At 33.0% G+C, this 27332-nt stretch overlaps 1 long non-coding RNA gene across 12 annotated transcripts in view; it reads right to left on the minus strand.

Annotated features, from left to right (window-relative positions):
- LOC118188830 (uncharacterized) overlaps positions 1–27332 on the minus strand; it is a 125150-nt gene that overhangs the window by 9960 nt on the left and 87858 nt on the right. For 5 of the 12 annotated variants that reach the window (XR_004758175.2, XR_004758173.2, XR_015038947.1 and 2 more), the window contains exon 2: positions 2830–2936. The exons of 1 other annotated variant lie outside the window; for it this stretch is intronic. This is a non-coding gene — a long non-coding RNA (uncharacterized LOC118188830). Of the gene's footprint in view, positions 1–2715; positions 2937–10058; positions 10217–27332 lie in introns of all 12 variants that reach the window. 6 more of the 12 variants (XR_015038944.1, XR_004758176.2, XR_015038945.1 and 3 more) reach the window with 4 other exon arrangements.

Consider the following 27332-nt stretch of genomic DNA (forward strand, 5'->3'; position numbering starts at 1 on the left):
TAACACATTAAGTTGCAAGTGTTTGGCCATTTAAAAACGACGATAATAATATATTCTCACGCAGACGGCAGACCGATAAAATGAACATGAAATCGTATTTGAAAGGTGACCAATGTATGGAAGGTGTTACGAATTTTCTCGCCTTTTTTTATTATTTATACTGTTATAAGTCTTTCACGTCAGCCTAGTATCTTTGGGAAAAGGGTTATGTGAAATAAAAGAATATTCATTCCCACTCGAGTTTAGACTGGTATTTAAAGTTTTTCCACTCGAGTTTATACTACTCGTGTTTAGACTGGGTGGGTATTTAAAGAAGCCGCTAATTATAATCAACCCCTGAAAATTTTGCCGAAATATAACTAGATGCTGATTACATTTAGCATGGTAAATATTAATATTAATGTCATGGAAAAAGGAATCTCTTAAATTAACTAAAATTTTGATTAAGGGATTGTCAGACTAAATTAAGATGCTATATTAAAAACACATACTGTCATAAGGACAAAGAAATGGAAAAGAAGAAGGGAGATGAGAGGAGAAATAAATAATTTCACAAACTGATAAATAACACTTAGATATATATTTTAAAAAAATGAGAAGTAAAGTAGAGAGATCCGCAGCCGTAAATAGGAGACGCATAAGTTTAGATAAATTTAATAGAGAATTTAGCCAACTCTTTCCCGCAATGTAAAAAACATTCAGTGTTCCTGTTTAGACATCTATGCTTCCCAGTCCTCCAAAAACATTTTCCTTCTGCTCTTCTCTGAAGATGGAATTCATGTGCAACATGGCTCTTCTTAAGCCCCCAAAAGAGTGAATTTCGGCTTAACACACGTCCAACTTCCTGGTAAAGAAGCTGTTTCTGTGCAATGTCGCCGCAAACCCTCCGCCCCACGAGCCGTGTCGAGCACGAAACATCGCGGTATCGCAGACGCCGTAACCGCGAGCGAGGAAAGACCTTTCCCGCCGCGAGCCATTGACGTCGTCTGCCGTGAAGTCGCCTCTCTCATCGCGGTCTCGATCGTCAACCCGTCCGTAAAAGAGTCACGTACGCGGTATCAGTCACAGACGCGCACCCTACATTCGTCACGGCAGCACAAGGTCTGCAAGACATTCATCGAAAATGGTAGTTCATGATTTGATTTGGTAAAAAGAGAAAACACTTTTTTTGGGTTGTTTTATTCATGAGGTGTTTCTTTTTCTTTCCTTTTTTTTTTTAATATATGTATCGTGTTAGAGCTTTGTTACCTGAGATGCAGGCACGTAAGACTTGCAGCCCATGACTCACGAGAGAAAATCATTTGGTACATATCGAGGCATTAGCAGCAGTTCAATATTTGCTACCGCATGCATTTTTTAAAAAAATTCTAACACAGGCATTAAAAACAAACACGAAATGAATATTTTCATTTTACAGTTAACAGTCTAAGCGTGTCAGAACGCAATCCGATGTTATTGCCTAAAACTGTGAAATATCACTCAGACATTCAAATGGAGATCACAGAGATACGTCTTAGGATTTTTTTTAATTAAGTCATGACACTTTTAGACTGTTGCTAATATTCAGATCTTAATTTTGCTTAGTTTAATATAAATTTCAAATACAATAGATGAATGAATTAACAAAAGAAATGAAAGTAAATACAGTGCTATTATGGATAAATGGCATATAATATGCAAAATAAATCATCGAAATTAGGTTAGCAGGCCAATGCCTTTCTTTAGAAATTTCTTATACGTGAAGCATAGATTTATTCGAAAATAAGATCATGTTTTCTGCTATATTTTGTTTCTAAAATTTAGAAGGGTCTTATAAATGGGTATTTTGATAAACTGCAGATTCTCGAGAGGAAGAGACTTTTATTATCATATTACATAGAATAATTACACTGTTTAAATGCTAAATAAAGCACATAGGGAATTACCATGTACATAAATACATAACTACCTCTAATCAAAATAGCGCCTTCTTAGCTGAGAGTTTCAGCTTCGGTTTGCATTCGTGTTACTAATATACCAAAAAACAACTACTTTTCCTTTACCTTTTCTTTGTTTTGGGGCCATAGATAAAAATACTGTTATTTTAAGGAAATTCTGAATGAAGGATAATCAATAAGATTCTCTTTCTTAGAATTTCTGAAGACAAAATAACTATTTACTTACATTTTTATTTTGTAACTTATCCTAAAATAGAAAGATGGTCGAGGGGTCTGACTTTCGAGTAAATTAACCAAATGTATCCAAATATTATTAAACATAAAATAATAACAAATAATGGCTCTATAATATGTGATTATAAATAAACATAGATGCTCCATCACATGTACATTCATAACTGCTTTTATACACATTTAGCCACAAATGAACAATTTACGAAGAACAATTTAGAAAGGTCTCAGAAATTCGACAGAAGTATCAATAACCCGGCATAAATAATGATTTTTTTATTATTTATAGTATGTATCAGAGCTTAATTTTCAAAATCAGAAGTGACGGAGATCTATCGTCGGAGAATTAAATAAATAAGATATAAAACAACCAATAACGAGTTTTTAAATAAAATATAATATAAAGAGATGAATAAAAATATTAATAAGTTAAAAGAGTAAATAAAGTAAGAAACTTAACTAATTTCGGCAAACAGGAAATTAGTAAATTAATATATTACATAAATTAAATAAAATTAATTATTATTTTATTTAATTTTCGGAATACCAAAAGAAAGGCGATTAAGTTAATAGTAACAAGCTGTGGGTGCAGAGGATAAAAGAAAGAAAGACTTGTTTGTTTAAGTACTCCTCTTGAAATCAGATAAAATTCCTTTTTTACTTTGGCTTAACCTTTTTTGACCAAATTGTACAGTTCAAGCTGTCATGATCAGAAGGACACAGCTTTCTTCCTCAGTCATTCAAATTTTCTTCTTCATTTTGCGTTTCCTATGAAAAGTAAAGCATGCCTGAGTTTTATAAATTGTTAAATAAAACACTGCATTAATAACAGAATCTTCCATTAATACTATGATTCAAACATAACTGAAAAATTCACAAATTTTAAGCTTTGACTCAGAATCGACACCAGCGCTTAATTATGGCCAGAGCCGCCGGGCTTGGCTTCGGTGGCTCCAGCTAGAACTAATCATTGCGGATTATATGCTAGCTTATCATTAGCTATGTGTATCATTATTTACATGAATCGGTCTCTACAAACCAGCTTTCATGATTGGCTGTTTTATTACATTTATGGTTGACACTGCACAGGAAGGGGAGGGAAACTCTAGAAATAAAGCTGAACACCTTTAAACAGCTTCTCTATATGTATATATATATACATATACGTCTTGCATATCCATATCTGTCAATCTATCCATATTTATAAGGAGACAGTAATAAAAGTATCTCGAAATAACATTTAATTTTCAAATACAGCTCCTCTACAATGCTAAAAACTGCTGCTTATAAAAGGATTAAGAATGTTATAATAACAGTAAATTGTAAATTTATAGAAAAGTTAAGGGCGATGTTGCAAGCCGTGCAAAGAGACTAAAAATTACGTGGCGAAGAGAAAGAATCGTAAAAACATTAATAAAGTTTCTATGACAAAGCAACGTTAACAAAGTATAAATCCGAAATCCTTAGAAAAACAATCGCAAAAGTTTATGAATTTAAAATCCAGTTAACTTCAAGCAATACGTTAGTAAAATTTAGGTAGCTAAGCTAAAGCAGTAAAACAACAATAACAGTAACATGTATGCATTTTTTTAAGTGAACTTACCAATTTGAAAGAGGAAATCATAAAAACAGTTTTAATCAGAGTTTCAAGCAACATTAAATTACATTATTATTATTATTTACGTATTTTTGAAAGTTTATTTCTTTGAAAAATGTATGATTTTTTTTTTAAATTGTGGGCTAAGCGGAAGAAAACAATATTTTGTGTCAAAAATATTAGCGAGTTAATAAACAGTGAAATTTAATAGGAAAATGCATTGTTAGTTTAAAAATGAAAGCTCTTTATAAAAGTTGAAAAATGAACTCTTACTTTTTGCTGTCGATCGTGTTACGTTGAATACAGCATGCAGTTAAACTCATTGATTATAGTTATACGTACTTGCATAAGCTAATTTTTATAATCATTCGGTTAACTTCAAAATTGCAGAAGGAAAAACTGAGAAATATTTCTTTCAACCCCTCTTTTCTAGAACTAAAGATATAAAATTTCTCAAGAGCCTGTAGCATCAAGTTCAAATGCGAATTCATTCTTCAAGCATCACTTCTTGCTTCGAGTCAAGTAGTTGCAGCATCCTAATGTATATGATGCGACATCGTTTTGTTACGATATGATGAACATCTTCGATCAATCACAAAAACGCTCTTAAGAAATATGCGCATAATATATTTATATGAATCATAGTTATCGATATTTTTATACGATTTATCATTTTTAGAGTTACTTAAACATGACAGATTATTTAAAATCATAAATCCAAAAATCTGCCTAAATATTTGTTGATACGGGCATGGTGTCAACACGGAAAATGTTTTGATCTCTCCGATTTGCATAAATTAAATCTTGATTAAAAATTAATCTTATAAATAGCATAGTATGATAATTTTTCTATTTAAGTTGTAAAATTTAAAAATCACATTTATACATTTGAGCTAACTTCGAATAGAAAGATTTAAGAAGATAAAAATTTTCAAATCTGCTAATTGAATGAAAGCAGAATAGATCGTCTATCCGAGGGTGATCCACAAAAAATTGAAAACTAAATTGAATTGTGGTTTCTGTATTGCAGTTTTTAAATTATATAAATTATTTAAGACAATTGTGCTCATTTTGTGAAGAAATTTTAGTTAATTTATTATCATTAAACCGCCATTAGCTTAAAACTGCTCATGAAAATTAACTGTAAGAATACGTTTGCCAAATTACCACTTTAAATGAACAACGAGTGACTACAGGATAAGAATTCATGAGCGCAAAATTGCTATCCTTCACTGGAATTATTAACCCGAAATGACACTTCACTGCACCACTCAGCATTGTTCGATGTAATCAATGCAAATTACAGAAATCATCTTTTACGGTTGATTAATGTCACCTCTTGCTACTCGGGACAGAACAGATGCAATGTTCCTTCATCCCAACTTCCTATTGTAAACACGCGATGCTTACAGAAAAAGAAAAAAGTTATCACACGCACGAAACGGACTCAGCCTTGAGATTAGAAAATGTGATAATACTCAGAATCCGCAATCGACAGGAAGACAATCATCGGTTCTCGTAATGATGCATTGGAAACTTCTGTTTTGTCTCAGAGTACATTGGATGTGAGAAGGGAACCCCTGTAACGGTTTTATAATTTGGTCTTTGTTTCATAAAAAGCTTTGTCGGGAAGTGGAAGAAGTGTCATTAGAGGCCTCCCCCCCCTCACGAACTTGTGTGGTATTTCCAGCATGGTATCCAGCTTGACCATCAACAAATGAATGCAGTTCTGGGTTATAATTAATGCACTGTTAAAGGCACTTGTAAAATCTCAAGCAGAAATTTTTAAGCTAACATGAGTATATTTTAATGAAATTTGAGGAAAAGAAGTGATGAGAGTGCATTAACAATTAATCCATCAAAATAAATTATTTGCCTTGAATTATAAAAGCACCATTCCGATCTTTACAGAATCAAATACTCTGTATCAGTATCGCGAAACAGACCGCTGAATACTAATACTTCTGTCTGGGCTCGATACTGGGCAAACGGCTGGCTTGGTTTATTTTTGTGGTGTTCGTAATGTGTAACGTGAATACCAACCAGTTTTCAGTTAGAAAATCCTCCACGAAGACATCCTACCCTCTAAAGAGATAGGCTTCGTGTGCTTTACTATATTCATATAAACTAACCTAACTTTTATCATAAAGCTAGTGCAGCTCGAATCTGAATTATAAATATACAAATTATAGACAGATAAAACTATAAGTTATTTTGGCAACAAAAACTCGAAATTGTATAATTTTAAGTGGAGTTTAGAAAATGGATAAAATATTGACATTGACACATCACTAATTTCACTGCATTATGTATGCTCATAAAGTTGAAAAAAGACAGAGATCTCTTTTTCTCATTATCCATTTTCAAGTAGTTTTGCATCGGTTTACTATTGAAAAAAAAAAAAAAAAAAAAAAAAAAAAAAAAAATTTTTGAGATTTAAAGTTTTATTTCAAACCCTAAGCCCACAGTCCAGAAAATTCTCTGGATGCGAATATTTATGATGCTTCTGATAAATAATCATGCTTCCAATAAAAAGACATTTACTTAGAAAATTTTTAAATAAAAATTCAGATATTTTTGAATAGATTTTTTAAAAATTGTTGAAATAGGGAAATTTTTAATTATATATTAGAATAGAAGTTAAGAGGAATTTTCCTATGTTTGAAAGCAATAATCATTCAGTTTGCCATCTAAAAATACACAGCCATTTAAAATTTCAAATGAGAAATATTATCCATTATTCTATTAAAAGGCAACTTCATGTTATATTTGACCTGAGGAATGTATACTACTTTTAGATTTGTAAGATGACCATTAAAAAGTTGCCCTATATACATTATTGGTAGACGATAACACTCAAATTACTCACATGGACATGTCCGATAATAAAATAAGTAATTTATTACTTTCTCTTGTGCAGATATTTTAAAGTATTTAAAAAGTTCATTTAATTTCTTACCTTTGTTACCATTTTTTTGAAAACACTCTACAAAGTAAGCTTAGGAATTCATTGTGGTACAATGCGTGTTCAGAATCTTCTTGTTATTTCGGAAACCGGAATAATAAATTTGAGTGAAAATCTTTTCCGCCTTTTATGACAATAGCAGCTATCAAGTAAGTCAATCAAGTAGAGGTTTATTGTGGAATTTTAAACAAACGAAGGATACAGAGCAATAATAATCATTTCAGACACTCGTGAAGAAAATTTCAACAACATTACATTTTCATTAAAACATGTCTAATTTGCACGCAATTTAGGTTTACGCAACATAGTTTAAATGCTTACAGATGATTAGCTTTCAGAACTATTTATCCGTTGTTGGGGCAAAGAGACATCAACAAGTCCCCCGCCTCTCTACTTGGAATTTAAAAACAAAATGTAGAAAAAATTTAAAACTTTAATTTTTGCTTATGTTTTGCAAATGATGTAGGAAGACGCGTAATAATTATTTTAAAGTTTTCTTCTTGTCCCAGATTTAAATTAAGGGGTATCAGAAACCCCTATACCGACAATGTTAAATTGGCCATTTTCGATGTACCTTTTCTCAAAATCTGCTGTAGATACAAGCTTGAAATATTTTCTGTAATTAAAGTATACCTATCTGATTATACTGAAATGAGCTTTTGAAACATTTTGAATTTTAGAGTAAATTACAGGATATTTTGCTAGGCATAGTAAAATTTAGCACTTTGTAATAAACTTAGAAAAAAAAAAATTAAAAAATTTTTTTTTCTAAGTTTATTACAAAAAGCTCATTTCAGTAAATATTAGGGAACCTAATAAATAAGCCATAAAAAGTTTATATACCTGTGAGCAGTAGTTCCTGAGAAAGGGCACATTGAGTGTAAAAAAATCACGTTTGGAGAAAAACGCGTTTTTATGTAAAAATCCTCTTTGATCAAAGCAGTAGATGACAAATTAAAGCTAGATTTTTTAACAGTTCTAATTTTCATAGAGATTAAAAAATGGTATTTTTAGAAAGATAAAAGTGTAGAGAATTTGAAAATGCGAAAATCCGAAATCAAAATTTTTTGAAGATTATGGGGTTCCAACTCCCCTTAAAATATTAAATTTAATTTTGGATTTTAGGTCACAGTTTGGGTCTGGTAGTGTAGGATAGTACTGAAGTATAAAAATAAACTTATTTATACAAAATCATTTCATGCTTCAGTGGAGTCAATCGTAATCTTTGCAAACCCCAAAGTCTCCCGCCCTTTAGCTTCCTCTCGGCCTCCAAGCAAGCAGACCTATCCCAAATTGCTACAATTAGTCTCTACTTACTCGGGAGCTAGGTTCACCAAAGACGCTTAATCAGTTTCCATGACAGGAAGTTAGGGGCAAATTCGGGATATACAAAGGTGTCAAAACATTTTTTTCTTGCTTTTGAGGTCAAATGGCGTGTTCAAACTTCTAATAAAAATAAATTACAGACTTTGTTTAACGTATACTCCTGAATCTTAGCCTTTGTGGTTTAAGTAATATACTCTAAACCTTGGGTCTTGAGGTTAAACTGAAGGGTGCAGAAGCCTGCTTCAAGATTTTTGCTAATAATGATTGCACAAAGCAAGGCTTTTGCCATTTTTTTTGACTGTTTTTGAAGCTCCTGGTGTTACATATACTCTTTGCTTAAGTAGAGAAATTAATTGTCACTTAGAAAACTATCAGGTTATTTCTCGATTATATTTTGTTATCTTTTGCGGAATAAATTTGAGAAAAAGGAATAATTAAGTTCTTATCATTTACATAAGTATTGGCTTAGTAATTGATTAGATGAATTGTATTTCAGTTTGCTTTAAATTATTTTTACCTGGAAATTTGAAATTAATATATATCATTTTCAGTATGAGTAAACCTTCTACCGCAGCCAGCTTACCGAGGGGTAAGAATGCTAAACCCAGTATGTTCAACCCTGGTTCAAATCCCAGCGAACGGGCTGATTGGATGGAGGGATTTTATGGTTTCCTCCATGTGTAACGTGAATACGAGCCAGTTCCCTTAAAAAGTCCTCCACCAAGGTATTTCTTACCTTGATAGGCAGAAAGGTCTCACATGCTTTGCCATAATCAAAATATACGAAACCAAACCTCGCACTACAGATGTGGTGGGATTGTTTCATCTTCTAACTGCACATGACTACCATACAAGTCCTCATCTCTTTTACATCAGACTCAGATACTCCCCAGTGTGTTTTCTTAATGACACTAGACAATTCATGGGGAAAAGAGCATTTAAACACATGCTCTGCACCACAAAATTATTGGGAGGGAAGGTGGCTAATAAAGCCAGGCATTTGTAACTTATAGTAATTGAATATTAATAATTTTATGGGAACATTCTTCTTCGTTATTATTTATGACTGAAAGCTTAAAATTTTATAGCTTGTGAAATTTTACTTATCTTACGATATGAAATGCATTATCTAAATTTAAAATCTCAATAGAATTTATGTTTTTAGAATTGTGATATATAGTAAACTCTATGGTCATTTTTGTATAAAATATTTTTACTTCGTTAATTTCTTAGCAAGATTGTTATGGGAAAAATTATACCAGTAATATGTCGTTTTGTTCCATAAATTTACCAAATTATTCCAAGCTTAAAATATTACCGCAAAACAATTATTATGACAGTGAGGTTTTCATAACATTTATAAAATTAAAAATCAGACTATTCGTATTTTATGACTAAAAGGCTTTTTTCTCAGTCGCTTCATTAAGTTTTTTTAAGTTGAAGAAAACGAGAGAAATAAATTCTTATTTATACGATAATAACATGTACATTAGGTAATTCTCAAATTATAAAATTAAACGAAAGAAACAATCTTAGATTACTGTAAATTGTATTTTAATATTCTAACCATTTCGAGAGTGACTAACATGAGATAATCTTCTTCGGAAGAATCTCCCTCTGCCCCTGAATATTAGTGTCTTTCTCCTCCATATCATTTCGCAATTATTTGATAACGAATTCATTGCCATTCATTTTAGATGATTCCATACAGTAAACGAAAGGTTTTAAAATTTCTTCAAGCTATAATTAAAGTTTTAACAATTGTGTTGCAACATCATTAAAAGCTAAAATGAAATTTTATTTCCTAACGCTCAGTTGGGGAGGGGGATGTTACCTTGGATCTTACGTGAGCTACAGTCATAATTGATGCCTAACTGAACAATGTCGGAAAGATTCAATACTTGTAGATGATTCATTGTCAAAAATTGTATCGTAGCATACAAACTACTAAAATGATATCTTTTCACCAATGGTGAGGAGACCAATCAAAGGAGGAGCTTACCATGGCAATTGTTGAGCCCCGTCGTTACTCAGCTTCGTCCCAATTTTGATGGAGAATGGAGACCTCTTCCTGGGGGACAGATACGAAGTTCTCAACCCCCTTTCTTCTAGCATCAACGTCTCTGGAAGACTTTCGAATCGACAGTATTTTAAGAACCCCTGCATTGAAAAACACTGTATGTTTAAAACATCCATGCCTTCTCTGGAATTAGAACCTAGATCCAAGTTAAGGCTCACCTTAAATACCGATACCAACAGCGCGGTTAAGAATGATTCTAGTTTAAAACAAATAAATAAATAATAGATAACATCTTAATACTTTTTAAGTTTATAGATCAATATTTCTCATTTATTTTTGTCCTAATGGAACCCTTTAAATATTATTCCTGCTCAAGGCAAACTTTGTATAAAAATTGTCATACATAGCATTAAAATAAATTGGCTGTTTATCACTAATTTTCATAGGGACCAACTGCTACGGAAAATCCCGTTTCGAGATCGCATTTCTCAAGTGCTTAATGAGGTTGCTAAGCATTCATTTCATTGAAATGCTTGGCAGGAATCACTAGCCTAGACAGTTAGCGGAGGCTAACTGTGTTGATCGAATTGGATTTAGGTTTATAAAATTACGACAATTCATACTAAAGTTGTTAGGCTAAGAGGACGGATGCCTACGCAGAGTTTAGGGGGGAAACTGGTTTGTATTCCTTTTATACATAAAGAAAAAAACAAAAGAGCCACTTTAACTAGTCTCTCCATTCATTTTGATCGCGTTTCGAATCACCAATATTCCGTTGTCCGAAATCATCTCCTGAGACATTCTCAGCCAAAGCATGTTGGTATGAAATATATCTCGACAGCCTTTGCGTGCTTTGCCTAAAGTAAATAATCCAGTATGTGAATCATGGAATGTTGAACGAAGAGCTAATAACCGTTGAATATTTTACCTTAAATATATTGATATCAAACTCATATGTAAGTAATGTAGTATTTAAATCTTTTTCGCAAGTTTCAGAAAGTGTATAAATTTTTTAAACTATTTATTCCTAAATCTAAGAATCTCCTTCCTTTCTATTAGAACAGATTTAGAATTTAACCAGTTCTTAATGGACGCTCTTCGAGATTCCTCAATGGCATCGAAGAATGAAGCCTTAAATACTTTGTTTATGTCAAGCGGGAAATACTGTTGGTGAAACTATCAGATAAGCTAAAGTTTCCCCGCATAGTTGTTCATTTTCAGGTCACACTGAGCTTCTCTGAGTAATGCGTTAATTCTATAGTTACTTTTAAAGGGAAATTTGAGTTTCAATTTTATGTTATCGTCGCTGCTAACCCGTCTATAAAGTCACGAAATTATTCTATTATATTAGACCAAGGAAGATTTAACTTCTGTACGTATTAAATTGGTTGATTATAATTGCAAATATAATTGGGCTAAACTGGTTGGCGATATGCTTCAGTGACAAGCTAAGGGCGGCTCTGTCTTTGCCAAGAATTTCAGACTTCTCGCTACGAGAAATTTAAGAATAATCGTTCTGTTTTTTTCTGAAAGGTTTTCCGCTTGCGTGAGTCATGTTTTGTATTTTATTGAGCATACAAGGTTATACGCGAAAAAACAAATGCACAAGCGCAGCAATAGGAAATAAGTGTTAGGCCTAAATGTTTTAAAGGTTCTTCCTCAATTTCACCTGTTGTCTCTTTCGATTCAACTACTCTGGGCAGTTTAAAAGAACCTTCAGCGGTATAGCTGGCGTGCATAGTTGTAGAGGATGTACGTACGTGTGCTGTGACAATTTTACAAAAGAGGGCAGATTAAAAGCATTTCGTGACGCCATTTAGGGATCACATTGTAAAATGAAGAGGAAAAGATGCAGCTATGATTACTAATGTAATACAATAAAATTTTAGCGGAAAATACATAGACAGTTTAGTAGTGACGAAATGCTACGAATTCTGCAATATAAAGGCTGCCATTATTAGTCAATTCAAGATACAATCTACAGTTTCAATGAGAGAGAATAATTTAGCATAAATGGAAAGTTACAATAAGCATATTTTCTGGGAGCACACTTAATCATCACGTGTTAAAAAGAAATAAAGAAAAAATAGAAGGTTTAATTATTAGAAATTATCTCTTGATTTAAAGAGAAAAAAAGTTTTTTTTATTATATTACAATAAAAAAATACAGTTTACGATGGATGAAATATTCATAATCTGTACTTTAGATTATCATTATTTCTCAATTAGATTATCATTATTTCTCAATATTTAAGGAATTGTATAAGTATTATCAAATTTTACCTATGCTCGACTGTAGAGTCATCAGGTTAATTGGAAGCAGAAAAGATGAAAAATATGCAACCGCCTTCGCCGGGAATCGAACCACGGACCTCTGGAATACAGATCCAGTGTGCTACCGTTACACCATGAAGGCACGCTAGGGAAGTGGGAAAAGTACCTTATATACTCCCCTTTTTAAAGTGCGACTAGGGTTTTAGGGGATCTAGTCGCCAAATCCTGGGTGCGGAGAATCATCATCCAGAACCCTTTTAGTTCGGGCGGCACTTGTAGAGTCATTAGGTTAATTGGAAGCAGAAAAGATAAAAAATATGCAACCGCCTTCGCCGGGAATTGAACCATGGACCTCTGGAATACCGGCCCAGTGTGCTACCGTTACACCATGAAAGCACACTAGGGAAGTGGGAGAAATACCTTAAACGACTACTATTAGATAAATGCACGTGAAAGAGATAATATCGCTGAATTAATTTTCAAATGACTGTTAAAACTGTTTTTAAACTTCCTATATAACATATTTGTGTGAACCTGTTACTAAAATGTTTTTCATATTGAACCTTATTAAAATAGGTTTTATCAAATGCATATCAACTATATTCCTTCCAATCGATGATGCATAATTCGTCATCGATTGTTCTAATCTAGTTCATAAAAGATGGTGTTTTCTTAAGTTATATAATTAATATATACATTTTATTAAACTGGAAGTTCTTGCTTGATCGCTGATATTTAACATAGTTCTCAATTATTAAAAGAACTAATTAAAATTGTTCATAATAAAACATATTGGAATAGTTTAATTTACTGTAGGATTTGTACCTGTTTAACAAACTGAATTCTTCACCTGACAACTATGAAAAAAAAAAAAAAAAAAAAAAAGGTATGTGATATTTGGTTACATTTCTGTTTTCTGATTTTAATATGATTAAATTAACTTTTTTAAATTCATGAAAATACTTATTTCTGTTCTCAGGTTACTTTTGTTTCATAATATCGGAATGAAAGAGCACGAAACAGAAAAAGGACAGATTTTTTTTTTTTTTTTTCTGGGTGGTTGTGGTGGAGGGAGATTAACGAATTATTTACAAATGGCCACAAGTGATCTCTCAAGGGGATACTTACAAACAAGAGAATTTTAAGAAAATTATACCATAAATTCATTTAAAACTTTACACACATTTTCAAGTTGCTTTTATTTTACAAGAAGTTTGAAGTTTTGTCCGAGACCAAACACGAAACTTTGATATTTTTTCCTTCACAACATACATCATTAGTATATCTCCTATGTTCTTTGCGTATCACAGTAACAAAGTGCTTTGCGTATCATAGTAACAAACTGCATCATAAGAAGAGTGTGTAAGGTCTTTTTCGCTTCCTTTCCACATACAATCTATGTGCTTCGTGGTGCAACTGGAAGCACGCTCGATGTGTGTTCGGGAGGTCCAGAGCTCGAATCCCGGCGAGGGCTTTGCGGATTTCTTCAGTTTCCTGTATCGACATAACTAATGATTCTAAAAACGTTAAATTTTCTTTCATTTAATTCTATACCTGAAATTAGTTTCGAAACTGATTTTGATGGAGTTGAAAATAACGCCCACAGTATTAAATTTCGAAAAAATTTGCAATATATTTTGTCTTAACACGTAATTCATATGACAGTGATAATAACAAATTTTATTGTTGCAATATAATGTCATTTACATTTTAAACTGACGGTCTCTTTACCGAGGTTAGAAAAATTTTCCTATGTATATTCCTTCAACTTGTAAACATTCAGGTGCAAATTCAAGTAAGAATCCACCTTCGGGTGCAAAACTGTCATCTGAAATATGTTTCATTTTTTAGCAATTCAAATAAATAAAATTCTTTCCAGTTCCTTAAGAATTATATTTCTTTACCAAAGGAAACGAGCGAGATAATGCCACTGTGATTAGTCACTTTCCTGTATGCATGTCGCTTTTTCAGTATGATCTTATTTCTGGTACCAAGATATATCCTTTCATATATAGCCGCATAATAAATGCTTATCCTTTGCGATGATTAATCTCTGATTATCCACTGTTGCTCTTAAATCAGCTGCTGATAAAATCATATGACGAGACATGAGATGAGAGTAAACGAAAGATAAGAGGCAGATGACGAGTATAAATGAAAGATAAACAATTGAGAGGTAATTTATGGCGGACAAAATAGATGATGACAATCGAATAGACGAATAATGGAGAACAGGACAATAAGTTACCATTGCTGCCAGATGTCGAAGACTTGAATAAAATTAATTATGCATTCTACAGAATTAATTAGACATACCTAGTAACTAATAAAAGAGTATTAGAATTTGCATTCAACTCGGATGTTAGTATTAGGAATCAAAATACACGTGTGATGAAAAACGTGACGAAAGTATGTTTATGGAGCTCATGAATTTTATTTTCGTACAAAGTGACATAAATATTTATATTGATCCATTCTGGAAATTAATTTTTGGAGACACATAACTCCTATTATCTGTGATGAAATAAAAAAATTCACCTGTGCAGGATAAGACAAGTAATTTATTACGACTAAACATCTGCCTGACAATGAATGCATTTGCATTGACCTGCTTAAAGGAAACTAGCTCTCATTTACATTACTTCCAGATAAAAATGCGCAATTACTTTATAGCCAGTTCGTTCTGCCAACGATAAAAGGGTTTCGAATGAAAGCGACAATGTTTAGATGCCTTATACACTCGGCAGCTGATAGGCGCGGACAAGATAATAATAGGAAAATATATGGAAGATAATACAAATAAATAGATTTTAAATATTATAGATGCTATAGGTTATTTTAAATGAAGTGATGCACATAACGTTATGTATACAATCTCATTCTTCTCGTAACTCCCTATAGTATTATTACTCCCTATAGTATTATTTAGAATTAATGTCAGTGAGCAAAAGGTTGAATTTTTCTTCCTAAAATTTTTATATGTCAGTGTAATGAAAGGTTTTTACAATGTACTGATGAAACAGAACACCTTTTATTTAAATGTATTCTAGAAAATGAATATTTAAAAATCTGTACTGATCCAAATCACATGAACAAAATTTCAAATCTCTATTTTATGAAATAGAGCTAGCTGTCTTTGTTGTCTAGCCGTCGGTGTCTGCTTTTTTTCTTTAAAAAAATGTGCGACCCCCCTCTTTGCATATATATATATATGGGTGTGTGTGTTAAGTAATATTAACGAAGAAGTGGTCCAAATTGTTAAACGTATATACTAGAGTGAAATGTTAGACAAATTCATTATTTATTTCACCGCTTTTGTCGTGCGGTTGAGCTGAATTCATAAATAAATTCCTACACGCAGCTTTTATGATGCAAAAAATTAAGCAAATGAAAATAAAAAGGAGCTCAAAGAGTTGAGTTTATTGAAATCACGATCTTATTTGCTCATCTATCACTTTCTCTGTTCATGCTTGAGTGAGTTTACTCAAGCATTCACTCCTCATATGGAAAGGGACCTGACAACCTTCGTGATGACGAAGAACAAAATGTATCAAACGGTTCCTGGGGACGTGACCAGGCTGCTTAAATGTTCAGGTCACGAGTGGGACGTGTGATCACGTACGCAATAAAATTATCTCTTCTTTCCAATCCTTTGGCAAAGAAACTTAACACGCTCTTTTGTAAACATTCAACGCCTACTGCAAGTGCTATCTAAAAATATAAAATTGCTGAATATATTTACGTTATTAAGGGTACCGAAAAATTACTTTATGCAGCTGTCTTTATTTGTATTGTCAACAGAAGACTATTGCACTACAGAATGACAGGAGGAGTTACATTTATGCGTTTTAAGAGAAATTCCTCCACGTGTAGTTTTTCTTTAAAAAAGTGCTGTTCTGTACTTCTTTAGTATAACGCTGTGCACGTACTTCGATATACTACATAATGACTAGTTAGAAGCGTTTGAAATAAATGCAATAAATAATTTTTTCCACTAGTAGACAATTAATAGTTTTTTCCTCTCAGCACAGAAAAAGTAATTGTGCTGTCATAACGTTAGATTGCAAAGTTATATTCTAATATTTCGAAAAAGAGTTTATCATTAAAAAGTTAAAAATTTAAAAAATATATATTGTGTAGGAAATACATCATGCAACTATTTCGCTATTCCTTCTAAATAAATATAATTTTTACTGCTGCCAGCTCATGAAATTGAAGCTTTTCTGATGAATATTATTAAGTTCAACTCAAAAAAATGTTTCAATTTTAAAAATCTCCATTTATTTTTGCATTTCTTTTCTCATCGTAAAATGGTATAAACAGAAAAATGTCAAAACATTAAAAAAGTGTATTGCCGTTTGAACAAAATTAAAAAGAGGAGCACAAATTGAGAAAATTTTGCAATTTATATATTGCTATAAAATATCATAACCGTAATATTTTACTCTAGATGAACGCGATATAGTACCCAAATCAGACAGTCAGAAATTTTGCATTCCACCAATCACAGGCTATTAAAAATCGTGTTATTTGAGGGGTAAAATAGTATTTCTTGTCAAATATTATTAAGTAGTACAGGTAAAATTACTTTTTAAACAATTAACACTTGTCTATATAGAAGATAAAATGAAATGAATATTATATTCATTTCATTCGTCAACAGTATTCAGTTCGCTACGGTTTGATTTATCGCAAGCTGAAAGTAATAATAACCTCGAAATTGCTTTCGATTTGTTTATTAAAGATCACATAAAAAGCTAAAAGTCCTTTTCAGTCAGTAGTTGATGGAGGAAAGAGGGTACCCACTGATCCCATTCCCTCGCGAATTGCTGATCAAAGCTCGGACTGAGTCCGACAAAGTATTACTGTTATCACTGGTGTTCAAGGTATGGCTAAGGCGAACACTCTCGTGACTCCAGCCGTGCTACTTCAATAGGTTATCCTTATGTGACTATTACCTGGACAACAATGAAAAGTAATAGAAATAAAAGCATTAGAGAAAGTAAAATGGATCTTCCCCCATTTCGAGCTCTTCAATCAGATAAAAGAAATTCTTTTACCAGTACCTTCCCAATAAGAAGAGCACAGCCAACGCGTTTTATGATCGCATAAGCAGATGAAGAAATAATAAACTTTTAGTATTTTCAGCTGAAGTAAAGAAGAACGTTAGTCTGATTAGCTTTACTATGAACTAACTGGTTGTGTGGTTCATAGTAAAGCTAACCAGCATACTATGAACTACACTGGCTGTTTTTAAATCATATACCAAACAACTTATAAGGTCTTATCTACAACTCCCGCCTTCTTAGCATGTCTTCCTGGTGTAATAAACAGCACGCTCAGCGCATATTCGAAAGGTTCCTGGTTCGAGTCCCAGTAAGGTTGCTGCACATTTTTCATGTCTCCTGCTTCAAAAACCTAATGACTCTCCAGTTGCGCCCGAACTAAAAAGTGGTGGATGATTATTCTCCACACCAGGATTTGGCGAATGGGTCCCCTAATCCTCCAGTCGCCCTTTAAAAGGCGAAGTATATAAAGTATTTCTCCCGCCTTCTTAGCATGCCTTCGTGGTGTAATAATCAGCACGCTCGGAGCGTATTCGAGAGTCTGTGGTTCCGGTCCCGGCGAGGGCACTGCACATTTTTCATGTCTCCTGCTCCGAAATAACCCAATGTCTCTACAAACTAATCAACAGTACCTATTGTTGCCTGCTTACGGGTTCGTTATAAAATTAATGCACAAGTCCGATAAAAAATGAACAAAAATTTATTATTATCACAACAAAATTGCTTAAATTTTCTCAAATTATCATGCAGTATTACAATATCTCACAGTAGTTATCTTTTAACTACTCAAATGTCCAATAGAACGTAATTCAAAACAGCTAAAGAACGCTAATCCGCGAATTCGCTACAATCAACAAGAGCAGAGCAGTTTTCTAAACAACAACAAACTAAGCAACTACAAGAAACTGAGATGTTTTCCTCCTTTTATAAGATTTTAAAATCACGCGCTAGAATTTTCCAGTACTTTCTCGAAATTAAAAAGAGATATTTATTTATTTAATGCACGCGCTCTTGTATTTTCAATTTTCCTGCTTAGCTTTCTTTTAATATTCGTCACGCGCTGCACTGCGCGAGAAATAAAACCATTTAATTTATAATTGAACTAACATTAGCTTTTTAAATACCAAATTCGTAACACTATATTCATTTAAGGATAAAGTTGGAATAGACTGGAAGATATGAGACCGGGTCTTATTTGCGACGTTTACATGCAGACATAAAAAAGTTTGAAGAAAGCTGTCTTCCCGGTGATATATAATTTTTACTTCTTTGTTCTAGAAGGTGAAATTGTTAAACATTGTGTATTTCCTTTCAATTTATTACAGTAAAGCCTTTCATAGCGACAACATCCCTAAAACGACAACCTTAAAAATGATAAGTTTTTCTCTTAATATAATTAAGTAATATTACTAAGATCGCTATTTCAACAGAAAAACAAAAAGATTCTGGAACGATAAAATAGTGAGTCTTAGGTTTCATTGTAATTACAGTTAGCCAGAAATGGCCTCTTGCATTCTTTTCTGTGCTGGGCAAATACGGACTAGTTCTCGATGAAAAATTCAACAGGAAACCCTTTTATGTCAGCTTTCTTCAAGTTTTATAAAAATATCAGTGTATCATAGCCTAGATAACTCATCACACAAATTTTTGATAGTCTAATGTGTTCATAAACTCGGGTGTTACGGAATTTATCACTTAACGCAGATTATATTAGGAATAGTCTTTGGGCAAATTTTCTCATCATTCCATTAGTATTTCGATCAGCGACATAATTTTCTCATATTCTCGAAGAAAAGAGTTATATCAGTGCAATTGATCAAAGTATGAAATTTCATCCGGTGCGAAACAAAGGAGTTTTCTGAATTACTCTGCTGCGCTAATATACATCAATTGTATTTCTAGTTAGAGTAATCATTCTGTTATGTAACTTGCCACAACAGCTACAACAGAGAGATTTGACAAGAGTCACTTGAGGCCAGATTATAAATCACTTATACTTAATTTGATATTACACCCAATTAAAGACATAATTATCTGTTTGGCTTTCAGAGTTTGAATCGGACTTTCTTTCTGATGGGTAACAAAAAAAAATATTGCGGCTTTTCTTTTCATATTTTTTTACTTTCATTTCTTTGTGAATCTTTGGTCCTAACGCTCATTAATCATTTTGACGGGGGCAACCCATATCTGCCTCTGATCAAACTCTCCTCCCCCCCCGACATTGGGGTCCTTAAATAACGAAATCGTGCCCCTAAATGACAGGGTGCGAGTTCATGGAGCAGATGTGTCATTGCAGATATAGCTGTATATAAATATATACACGACAAGCATTTATGTAATATTTCCCTCTCCAAAACCGGTTTCAACAACCCTGCTTTACACCTGGAACAAATAATTTGCAATTGCTCTTTCCCATGGTTGCAGTTTTGTGACTATGATCAAGATCACAAACGTTATTTTTTAAATAAGCTTTCTTCCTCTTCTTCGTTTTCTTGTTTGTTTTCAGTGACGCCCGAAAACGGAAATAAAAGTTGCCTGTCAAATTTAGACCTTTGAACGAAAGATTTTGAAAGCTTGCGAAAATGGGGAATATCTGTCAAACTTTGCGCTTTTGAAGGCTGTGTTTTCTATATCTTGCAGTTACAAATTTGTAGTTAATAACTTTCATACTTTTTTTTCATTTCTTTCATTTATATATAAAATAGTCTTTCTGAAGAGAGAGAGAAAGAAAGGAAATAATTGAACTATTCCTTTGAAATTTTGTGATAAATGTACTGACACTATAAATGAAAAATATGAATATCAATAAAATTATGATCATGATGACATAAATGAAGAAGAGTTCCTTACCAAGAGAAAAATACTTCAGCATTTTATTTCTGCTTCTTTTGGGAAGATGAAATAGAGTGATGAAAGGACGAAATTTTTGAAGTTAAATCTAACATTTACAAAGCAGTTCTGAAAACTATAACTCCACTGCGAAATTTCCCATACAACCACACCTAACTGCGAATTTACCATATAACCATTCACCCATACAGCTGTTGTAAGTATTATTTGTTGTAAAAGAAAATTTTCTAAATATAAATCAGTTTATAAAGTATTACTCCAATCTTCTTAGCATGCTTTTGTGGTGTAGTGGTCAGCAGCTCGGCGCGTATTCGAGAGGTCTGTCATTCGAGTCCCGGCTTACTCATTTTTTATGTCTCCTACTACCAAATAACTTAACGTCTCTACAAGTTAAGAAACACCTCAGACCTAAAAATGAATGCCTTGCATTTAAGAACTGATACTGTCATCAGAAGAACAACTTGAGGAATTAAATAAATAATTAGAATGCCTTCGACGGTTTTACAGACAGAAAAAAAAAAGCAGAATAGTAGCTTAGACTATTAGAATTAAAGTTGTATTTTGAAAAATTAACATAGATCCTTTTTTTATTCTCGTATACGTCACAGATAGTACAACTCTCCGCTGGGATTGTATAAAATTCCGTTTGGTTCAATTCCGCGGTCGCAAACCATCTCAGGTGTGCACTCACTCACTCACTCACTCACTCACTCTATAATCTAATAGCCGCCCAACTGGTATAGCGGTTAGTGACTATGACTGCCGTACCGAAGAGCCCGGGTTCGAATCCCGGAGAAGGCATGGATGCATATAAATGTACATATAATGTCTGTGCGGCATGGGGACACTCTAAATATGCGACGAACTCAAGAATAAACTCAATAATATTCACAGTCGGCTCCTCTCGGGCTTAAAGGAAGCCTCCTCTTGGACTTGAACTCAAAATAGAAATAGGAAACTAAACGAATTCTAACTAAATAAAACTTAGCCGAAGCTGTACAGAAATAAACTAACCGAGTTGGCACGGATTTAAATCACACCGGCGAATACTAACTGGCACGTAGCAGTACGACCGAACGTAGTAAGATTTGGTTTAAAGCAACGACGTGAGCAGAAGGCAGAACGCACTGTACCGTTAACTTCTGAGCTCTTCTACGGAAGTGACACAGACTTCTCATAAATACTGGTTCTACCTCATTTATATAAAACGCGATACTGAAAACTCATTCTGGCGGGAAATTGCAGATGAGAAACCAAAGAATAAAGGTCAGAGTTTCAAAATTAAAAATAACTATTAGGAAATTAAAATACGTCTTACAATTTGTTAATTCTAATGGCATTATTGCATATGTTTGTCATACTGTTTAGGATTGCTTTTTACATATTTATTTTGAAATTCTGAGACATTTCAATGTCGGAAGGGCTGTTGGAGATCATTTGTTTTTATAGTTTTCTTGTCCAGTTCGCGTCCAAGAGGTCATTTAGAAATATACAGTAAATTAGATTTTATAATATGAATCACAGGCATATTCCGGAATAAAAATGCGTACACGGAAAGATATCTTTTGGAGCCAGAAATATTACTGATCAAGAATTTTGTGTTGAAATGTAACAGACTTCTTTTATCTCAGGAAAAGCAATACAATTCTTTCTTAGAAAAGAAACGCCTTTTCAAAAAAGGTTGTACATACAGGCATTATTGTCATTTCGTATGAGGTACCGCTTCAAAGTTTTCCAGAAACTTTTGAACTGGTAGCAGGTGCACATTTTACCAAAGCTAGAAATGCCCAAATTCTGCGAAGGAACAATCTCTCATAAGTCCCTAATACAAAACACAACGAACAATTGCTTTCTTTCTCCTCTATTACAGTAACTCTAAGAAAGTGAAACGTCAAAAAAATAAAATAAAACAAATAAATAAATAAATCTCAAGAATGAATCGAGAAGTTTTGAGCACGCTACTACCTCATCTATATAGCTCACAAGACAGTTTAGACAAATGCGTAGAGTTAGTTTTTCCTTTTTTCCATTATTACTATGCTTTGCCAAAGTGTGCGATCTTTACCAGGTGGTACAATTGACCGTTAAGGGGCCGTTTCTTTGTACTAGCCGATCTACTCAGAGAAGGAGGAAGCAACCCACTTGAAAATAAAAGATAAAAACATTCCTCGTCTTTAGGAAGAGGGGTTGTTGCATAGGAAGGTCAGAAGGTGCTCCGCGGGCTAATTGGTTTCCACAACCAAATGATCTGGAGCGTTTATTATTCCCTAAATACTTAACGAAGCTAATGTTACGTAGAGTTTGGATTTACATCAAATGATCTCGTTTATTATTCCCTAAATGCTTAACCGAAGCTAATGTTACGTAGAGTTTGGATTTACATCAAATGATCTCGTTTATTATTCCCTAAATGCTTAACCGAAGCTAATGTTGCGTAGAGTTTGGATTTACATCAAATGATCTCGTTTATTATTCCCTAAATGCTTAACCGAAGCTAATGTTACGTAGAGTTTAGATTTACATCAAATGATCTCGTTTATTATTACATAAGAAATTAAAAAGCATCATATGTAAAATAACGAAATGAGTTCTTAAGTACTACACAAGGAAAGCTTTGCGAGCAATAATACAGGAAGATGCAACTCATATTTTACGCTCACGTACCTGTTGTAAATTTCTGTGCACTGTTTAGAGTACTTCGTGCATACGGAAATGAAACGGAATTTCATGAGATACAATGATTTATTCTCTCAGCTATTAGTTATAATTTCATTTTGTGCTTTAATGCTGTCAAAAATGATTTGATGTTTTCGAATTATTCTATCAAGATAAAAAGTAATAAAAGATGAGTGATTCTGTTGTCCAAAGAAACTCTTAAGGAACAATAATTTTCATTTGAAAAAAATTCGCCTATAATTGTTTGGTCTGCCTCAATTTAAATCTGAAAAGCGGAAGGAGTTTTATAAATAAAAGAACATAAATTATATCTGCGAGCGCGCTTAAATTGTGATTAAACAGTGCATAAAAGTGCAGTGATTAAACAGTGCATTGAAAAAGATCCACTTGTTCTCAGGCCTGGTGTCACAATCGGTGCAGCTACGCCGAGCTGTAAAATTTTTAGAATTTAAATAGGCATCGAATGGCAGAATTTAGGAACCGAAGTGTGCACCAGGTGGCAAGAAATCTAGCTCTGACCCTGTTTATTGTACTTTAAATTTTATATCAGAATAAAAAAAGTTTAGAACAGCGTTATTTTTATGCCATTAACTATAATGGAATTCTGAAAATTAAATTAACATTTATGAGACTAGACATAAACTGTTGAACTTCGTTTATATTTTAGTAGCATTGCACAATGGGTGAGCCAATAATCTTTGCATCCAGTTATCCCATTCCGGTGAGTAGCAAACCCAGAGCGACAGGATGGGTTGTTATTGATTCTTTGAATATGAAAAAGCATAGGAGGAGTAGCTGCTTAACAGGAGGTATGCGTTTGTGGAGGACTTTCTAGAGGCGCTGGCTCGTATTCCCATTATACATGGAAAAAGCCTGGGTTCGAACCCAGGACTGACTACAAATATTTAGCAGTCTTTAATCTTTCGGCCACTGGTGAGGTCAAGCAATCCAAAGATGTGGATTAAGTTAACGATTCCTATCAAGCACTATTTTTAAGTTTCAGAAACTGTATAGTTATCTATTTATATATCACTCTGATTTCTTTTCTATTAATCTTAATGACTGTAAATTAAATTTATAGCAAAAATAACATCTTTACAGGGCAGACGAAACAGACGGAAGAGTGCAAATCATTATTTTTATACTTTAGAAAACACAGGAAGAAGCATCAACTGATAAGAAGACACTAACTGGTATTGTTAAAATGTAAACTAATCATACAGTAAAAAAAAAGGAGGGAATTTAAGAATTTAAGAACATAGTTTTATGTCCCTCTGAGCTATGTCTACCTTTAGCTTTTGTCATTTTATCTTTTCCGAAGTTTGAAAGATAATGGAATGATTGTTATGTAGTCGCAGAGCAAAAGGTAAATGTTTGCCACATAAAATGCGTAACAGGTCATACTGTGTAAAAAAAAAAAAAAAAAAAAAAAAAAAAAACTAGGTCAGAGATGGCTGATCGATGGTTCATAACAAAATTTATTAAATTTATTATTATTATTATTATTATTACTTGTTGTTGACTCTTTTGATGGGATATATTTTCGCATTTTTGATCAACTTAGGACCATCTTAATGAAAATATCAACAACATATTACTCAGAACTGACTTTTGAGAATTTGTAACTTTGATAGGCTGCTTATCTATGTAGCTTTCATACCATTTTGGCCTTAAAACTTAAGGACATAAGTATTTGATAACAAAACGCATCATATGAATCATATCAGCTTTGCAATCTGGCAATAATTTTCTTATAAGTATTTTTTTTTTTTTTTTTTTTTTTGGTAAACCATTTTGCAGTCTCTTTATTACTATGCGCTCAATGTCTCACGCATTAAGCAGAAAATTGACGTCTTATTAGTAAATTTTTCATATAGTTATTCATTATTTATATTTCACTCTTCTCTGGTTATCTTACTACCAGAGCTAGCATATCATAGAAGAATCTTTTCTGATCTCCTTTTCTTTCAGCGTGAGATCAATGTATAAATAACAATAATTCTTACCGTTCTTTTGCCATTAATGCGCAGTTACGGTGTTTTCTCTACCATATGTTTTTCATGGCAAAAAATTAAAATGCTCAAGTGCAAAAGACAAAATATTACAGCTTCAAGCCGGAGCATTTACAAATTTCCTGGTAACCGCATACTTAGGACAAACCATCAGATATTCATAAATTGGAGTATGTGCACACATCCAACATGCTAACAGAAGGAAGTATAAAAAGCCGTTATAGGCTTCTATTTTGGGGATAAAAATCACAACTTTCAATTTTCGAAAGCTAAAATTACTACGCAACCTAATTCACTCTTTAATTTAGATTTCTTAGAAGCTTCTGCAATTTTCTGCCGTAGCTATCTTTTAGTTTGACTTTGGTACCTCAAGGTTCATTCCAAAGGCGTGGAAAAACATATTTTGAGCCTTACATCTATCATTTTACATCTGTTATTTCGACCAAGCACTAGAACTTCCTCACATAACACTAAAACTTTTATTTCAAATATTTACAGTAACATCAACGCTTTTTTAAAGGCTGAGTGAGTTCCATGAAAATGCAACCAGTAGCAAAAATCTGTAGATATATAACACACGGATTCCTTCTTGTTATCGGTATCACTATTTCGCTTTGAATTCAGGCATACTAAGTGTGATCACATTAATTGCTTTGTATTTACTATTTTTATCTAATTAATATTTCACGTTTAAAAATAAACTTTGGTATTTTCATTACTATGACTATCTCTTAAACATAGGTAATCACGTCGTTGAAAACTCTGTTAAATATAACAATGATCTACTTTCCTTAGAGTTACTGTTTTTCGTAATCGACAGTTCGTTCTTCTTTCTAGAAACTCTTTGTTAGATAATATATGCAATTAATTATTCAAATATTCTTTATCGGTAGCGCTGGTGATCAGGTAGTCACGCGACTTTCATATTGATGACTTTCCCTCGTACCGTAGCACTTTATGTGTATACATTTATTTAAGTAATATAGAAGATGCGTGTTTGCTGTACTCAAGACGTGCACGAATTTAGGCTTCAGATGAAGACAAATTGATGCATCTATTGAGATAACAGAGTCTTTGTTTACAACAAGCATGGGATTATGGAAATGATATTATAGACAAAGAAATTGCTCTGGTTGGTAACATGAAAGGAGATTTAATGTAATGCAATTTAACTGTGAACAGAAATAATATTTTCGCTTATGGCGTCAATGCGAGTGTATCCTCAAGAAATGGGAATATATTTGGAATTATAATTTCTCACTTATTTGCAAGTATTTGGATAGTTACTGGTCAACGCTATGCGATAAAATTGCATAGTAGAAGAGTCTGTTATACCTCTCCCGTTACCTTCGATGCTTCGACTTTACCAAACATAATTTTTTCGGTGTCTGGCAGTAGGGTCTTATTGCCTTTTAGTAACTAAAGCAATCTTATGAACAAGAACTTTGGTAGTATATCGATAATAACTTCTGAAAGTCAAAAAAAAAAAAAAAAAAAAAAAAAAAGTGGAAGATAATCTAACTGAAATTGGCATTTCTGAACTTTATAGTGCTTTATGTTAATTAGCACGGTTACCTTATTAATTTTCCTCTACAATCATTTCAACTTTCGTCCACTCTCATTAGAAGGCAAATTAGTTAATGTATTTAAGCGTAGAGTTCTTGAGTTTGAGAGAGATTTCTGGCATTGCTCAGTTATACATTCTTGCTACTAAATTGATTTATTGGCTTTAGCTTCGCTAGCTGTTATTGCTTCGTAAAAATAAAAAAATTAAAAAACACGATATCAAAGCAAAGTTTAGTAGGTGCGTGTACTTTGTATTTGATATTTAAATTTGACTTCGAAATTGTTATGAATTTCTCGCATGCAGGGGTTGTGTTCTGTTACATTTTTAAGTTTTGGATAACCGTCAATAAAAGGATTTATGTTAAACTTTCGCTTGAGCTTGTATTTACACGTAATTGTATGTGTAATAAGTTGCCGAGACACTGAGTTGGCTTTGGGGGAGGGTTCTAGAAGTTGACATTTAAAGTTTTGTAGAACCATACAACTTATTAGCGTTGTATTTATGTGTGGAACAATACAGCTTATTAACGTTGTATTTATTTGCTTGTAAGATATGTACTTTAAAGTTTCTTTAAAGATTTACTTTAACATTGTCCGATATTGTCCAGTGGTATTGCTCTTCTTGCTGTCCTTTTCTTCACAGGCTATATAAATTGCGGCACAGCTAATACTCAGCTAAAATAACACGGATGAAGTTGGACATAGATAGTAGTTAGTTAATATCACTATGAATTTGACGCGTGTTGCATTCTCTGATGGGATACTTTTAGTCTCGTCCAGTAAAGTAGACTAGATGAAGAAGAATCATCAAC

The sequence above is a fragment of the Stegodyphus dumicola genome, chromosome X2 (genome assembly GCF_044657685.1).
Source record: "Stegodyphus dumicola isolate Sdum_Otavi_A_Nest chromosome X2, ASM4465768v1".
Taxonomy (NCBI): Eukaryota; Metazoa; Arthropoda; class Arachnida; order Araneae; family Eresidae; genus Stegodyphus; species Stegodyphus dumicola.